Source organism: Bacillus rossius, unplaced genomic scaffold (genome assembly GCF_032445375.1).
Source record: "Bacillus rossius redtenbacheri isolate Brsri unplaced genomic scaffold, Brsri_v3 Brsri_v3_scf1102, whole genome shotgun sequence".
NCBI classification, from domain to species: domain Eukaryota; kingdom Metazoa; phylum Arthropoda; class Insecta; order Phasmatodea; family Bacillidae; genus Bacillus; species Bacillus rossius.
In genome coordinates, this window is record NW_026962127.1 from 1,507 (window position 1) to 6,402 (window position 4,896).

The 4,896-nt window shown below is 35.0% G+C and overlaps 1 non-coding gene across 1 annotated transcript; it reads right to left on the bottom strand.

Moving 5' to 3' along the window:
- Positions 1-3,644: 3,644 nt before the first annotated feature.
- LOC134543520 (5S ribosomal RNA) lies at positions 3,645-3,763 on the bottom strand. Its single transcript, XR_010077013.1, has one exon. It is a non-coding gene; the product is annotated as a 5S ribosomal RNA (ribosomal RNA).
- Positions 3,764-4,896: the final 1,133 nt, after the last annotated feature.

Consider the following 4,896-nt stretch of genomic DNA (forward strand, 5'->3'; position numbering starts at 1 on the left):
GAGGCTCTTGATCGCAGAGGCCACCATTTCAGATGTGCGCGGGTGCGCGGGCTTGGCTCGTGGCTTCTTCGACGCAGCCTTGCCTTTCTTCGGGGAAGCTGCCTGTGATGGGGCAACAGCTGGTGCTGCAGTCGCTGCTGCGGTATCTGCCATGACGAGACTGATCCTACAGAATGCAAGAGCAAAGTGAAAATAAAATTTTTCTCTCTGCAAATATCTGGTTACCCAATTTTCTGGTTGCGGACGGTTCAGAAAATTCTCGATGCCTTGCTCACGTAGGGAGCAGCGCACTTTGGACAGCGAAAGTAATGTAGGGCTTCTTTAGCACTGATTTTTCAATGTTTTCTAAATGTCAGCAGTCTACGATGACATAATGGGCAGTTCCACTAATAGTGTAATTTTTTTATGGCAGCTGCACTGTTTAATTTGCACTGCGAGCTGTTTAAATTTACTGCTACACCAAACAGGGAACTTTTCATTTGCAGATGTTATTCAAGGAATCAAATACGTAATTTGTGCTGGAATCACTTGAAAATGGTTAAATTAACTTAGGTATACTTTAGTGTATAGTATGCTGAAAATGTGGAGATAATTTCATGAAGGCTGTTTGCTGTGGAAGCACTAGCAAATCACCTTGTTCAGTGCCACCTGGAATGGCTTTCTTCGTGCACCTCCAAGGATGATGTGATTATTATTGTGAGTAAATTTTGTTTACATTTTCATTGTGTGAATAATAAAACTTTTAACTGTACACACAACAAGCATTTCACTTGGATCTGATGCATTCTCAAGAGTGCAGTTTCTGTTTAGCTTTTAAAACTGGCTGCCCTTCAATTCACTCAAGGTGCAGATGCAAGTTGCTGATGAAGTATTCCACACACATGCTACATTGGAGAAATATTTTAATAAAAATTAAAACTCTTGCAGGATTTCGAATAAAAACTATCCTATTTATCCCTTCTATGTTTTGGTACTGCGAAATTGAGAGAGGTAAGTAAGTTGTGAGGTTATTTTTACTTGCTTGCATGTGAGGTTAGCAGAGCAAAAATATTTTTGAAATTGCAGATACATGGTCACTTTATTTCGTTGCAAACATTTATAAGCTCGTAATCTTATTTAAAGTCTCCATACTTAATGCGTTTGGAAAACCTTCTTTCTCTCAATTTTACAATGGAACAAAATTTTACTTGTATGTGTACATTAATTCCATCTCTAAATGATGTAGGTTTACGCACCGAGATCAGGTACATTGTAGAGAGAAAAACACACGAGTACCTGCTTATTTTGAAGTTTTAATGAGTATATTAAAAAAAAAAAAAAAAAAAACGATAAAAATATAATTGAAAAAGTATATTATTCACGTATTTTTGAGGATGAGGGGAGGGGGTGTTTTTGTCCGATGGTCGTTTATCTTTAAAGAAATTTCCGTTGGACCTGTGCGTTCTTGCTCTGCCAATTCTCGAAAAATGAAATATTTTAAGTCGTCTTTTATGTGCTAACTTCATTATATTTGGCTGCATTCGTATTTTTATTAGTTTTGAAACATTCATGTCACGGAAAATAATCATAAACCAGGACAAAAACGTTTTGACTAAATGTTCTAGGTTGGTTGTAAAACATTTTCTTATTTTATTTCACATCGGAAACATCTGTTAAGTTGTAAGCTTTGTAATGAATGCGACAGTCACTTGTTCGCTGAAGTGTTTGTTTAAGAAATTAGTATTGTAAATTTGTTTATGGTCTTGTTAAATGAAATTTTAAGTGAAATCATTTGGGAAAACAGAGGCTACAGGAATTTTCAACACAACTTGATGACCGACGTTGTGACTAGTGTGGGAGTGTGTGCTCGTGTAAATATCAATTTTTCTTACTCCTCGTGCCGGTCAACAGGAAAACAGCGAGTGTGTTATCTCATCGCGGGCGTGTGATTGCGTGTGGTAAATTGTGCTAGGTTAATTACCGCAAAACTCCACTGTGTGCAAATATGTAGTGTGTCGCTGTATGCAAATATTTGGTATGTCTTTTTTTTTTTTTTTTTTTTTCAGGCAATACACACTTTGAATTTTACACAATTTCGATGCTGCAACCTAAGTGTATACATGCGAATAGGATTGCTTAAATGAAAAAGTAAAGTAGGAGGTAAGTGCAAATGTTTCCAGGAGGTTATGCACACACAATCTATTTTATGAATTAATAGTTATTATCTAAGAAAATGATAGAAGATTATAAATAATGTGTGCAGAATAATACAGAATTTGCATGTTACACAAAAAAAAAATATATATATATTCCAAATATTGTTAGCAAAATGCACCTAGATTAGTGAGCTGGATTTTTTTTTTTTTTTTTGTATTTTTGTTCTGTTGATCCCACGTGGAGTCAAGGCTCCGGGATATAGAACATGTATGTGCAGACAATTAATATTTACATGATGCAAGTTACCAAGAAAAAAAATTTCAAAAAAAAAAAATACATAACATGTTACACAATTTAACTTTATGCAAAACATGAAGCAGCTGTTATCACAAGTCCATTCAACAAATTAACAGTTCAATTTCTCTATTATCAATCAAATTAAAGAATAGCTTCAGAGGGTAGGTAGGATATTCTAGAAGAATTTTTTTTACTGTTTTTTTTTTTAATACTGGTAAATTGTTTTAGTTATTTTCTGTGATATTAAGTTGTAAAGTTTTACTCCCAAGTAATTTAGTCCATTTTCAAATCGCCTAGTGTTATGTTCAACTATCCTCAATTTACTAGCATTTCTGGTGTTATACCTATGTGCGAATATCTAAAAAAAAAAAAAAAAAAAAAAAATAATAATTTTTTTTTTCTTCTTTTTCTTAAGAATGAATAAAAAGTTTCTAGAACGTATTCATTTATGGCAGTCAGGACTTTAAGTTTTTTGAATTTTGGTCTGCAGTTAGATGATTTTTTATCTTTTGTTATTATTCTAATAGCTCCTTTTTTTTTTTTTCCCCCAATGTTATATGGCAGAAAGAGTAGAGCTATGGCTACTGTGACATCATGCATTGATGGGAAGGTTATTGTTGGATAACAAAAATTTAGATGATATAATTTTTATTTTTTTCCATACACAACACATTGCAGGTACAATTTTACAGGTTACAGCTGTACCACCTCTAGTATTGCTGCCGACCATCCAACAAATGAGCACACTAAACAGGCATTGATGACATTGTTATCAACGTCTTTTTGAATCTCTCATTATTATACATAACTGCCCACTGAAACAGAGAAACTTCAAAATAGGTGTGTGTGTGTGTGTTTATATATATATATATATATATATATATATATATATATATATATATATATACATATATACATACATACATACATACATACATACATACATATACACTTATATATTTATTTTTTCACTTTGAATTTTGTATGAGGTATACACATGCAAAGATTCACAGCTACTGGGTGGGTGAGTGAGTGAGTGAGTGAGTGAGTGATTGATTGATTGATTGATTGATTGATTGATTGATTGATTGAGAGAGAGTGAGTGTGTGTGTTAGGGGGGGGGGGGGAAATGTGGTGATTGTGGGGGAAAAAAAAATTTAAAATTGAAATTTTTAAAAAAAAATTTTTTTCTGTAGGGTGCAAAATAGTAGTGCCAACGGCACGTGGTGTTCCCAAGCGGTCACCCATCTAAGTACTAACCACGCTCGACGATGCTTAACTTCGGTGATCGGACGAGAACCGGTGTGTTCATCGTGATATGGCCGTTGGCAATGATATAGATGTTTTTTTTTTGCAGTTTGTATTTGCCACTCGAAATAGCTATACCAGGGTGTGATTGTTACAAACAACAGGAGAAATCGTGTAATGAACACTCTTTTACTTCCCCCCCCCCCTCCCCACACACAACACCCACCACCCTCACCATCCCAACCACCAAAGCCCTCTTCAAAATACACTCTCACACACACACACAAACCCACACTCTATAACTGATGAACATTACCATAACTTCTTAAAGCCATTAGATAATATTTAACTCAAGAAAGGTATTGTGATATGTTTAAAGAAAGAAAGGTGAAACCTTTAACTTTACCAGCAGGTATTAGTATCACTGAGGTATCTTCTAGGTTGTAGCAGCAATAGTAGTAATAATAATAAAATTAAATAAGGTAATAAAAAAGAAAAGTTATACATGTGATCAAATCATGAATGTATAAAACTGGAATGAATTTAAATTTTTTTTATTTTTCTTCATAGGCTGTTTTGAAATTGATGAGTAAGTGCCTCTTCTTTTAAATTTTTTAATGCTGAACACTGTTACATAAGAGATGAATGTTTAGAAAATTTAAAAAAAAAAAAGCTAGCCCAGCCCCCTCCCCCCCTCACACAAAATCCAAACAAAAAAAAAACACCCTCCTTCAAAACATCACATAATCATCCAGCCAGCAGTGCAGACGAGAAATTTGCACTCGGGGCCGCCATTTTGACGATAAATTCTTGCATGGCACACCAAAGGTAGGAAAGAATTTAAAAAAATAAAAATAATGGGCGAGCACCCTCGCGTCTGCCTGTAGAAAATGAAGTTAAAAGTAACATAACCTAAAGACAGGCACACACTAGGGTGCTCCCAGGCGGTTGAGAAATTTTTTCCCGCCAAAAGACTTATATATATTATTTATTTTACTGTTTTTGGCAGGGGGCTATGTCGGTCTGTGTGCAAAGTAGTTCCTACTCCCGCCGCCAGGAGCGCGCGCGGTGGGTAGCGATGTTGTTTTTTCTGCTTTCATTTGTTTATTATTTAGAGGGTTAATGCTATGTAAATGTACGCAAGTTTGGTTATGTGTCGGTAGTTGTGCGAGATTTAATTTCCGAAACGAAATTTGACTTTCATCGGCCTGCATT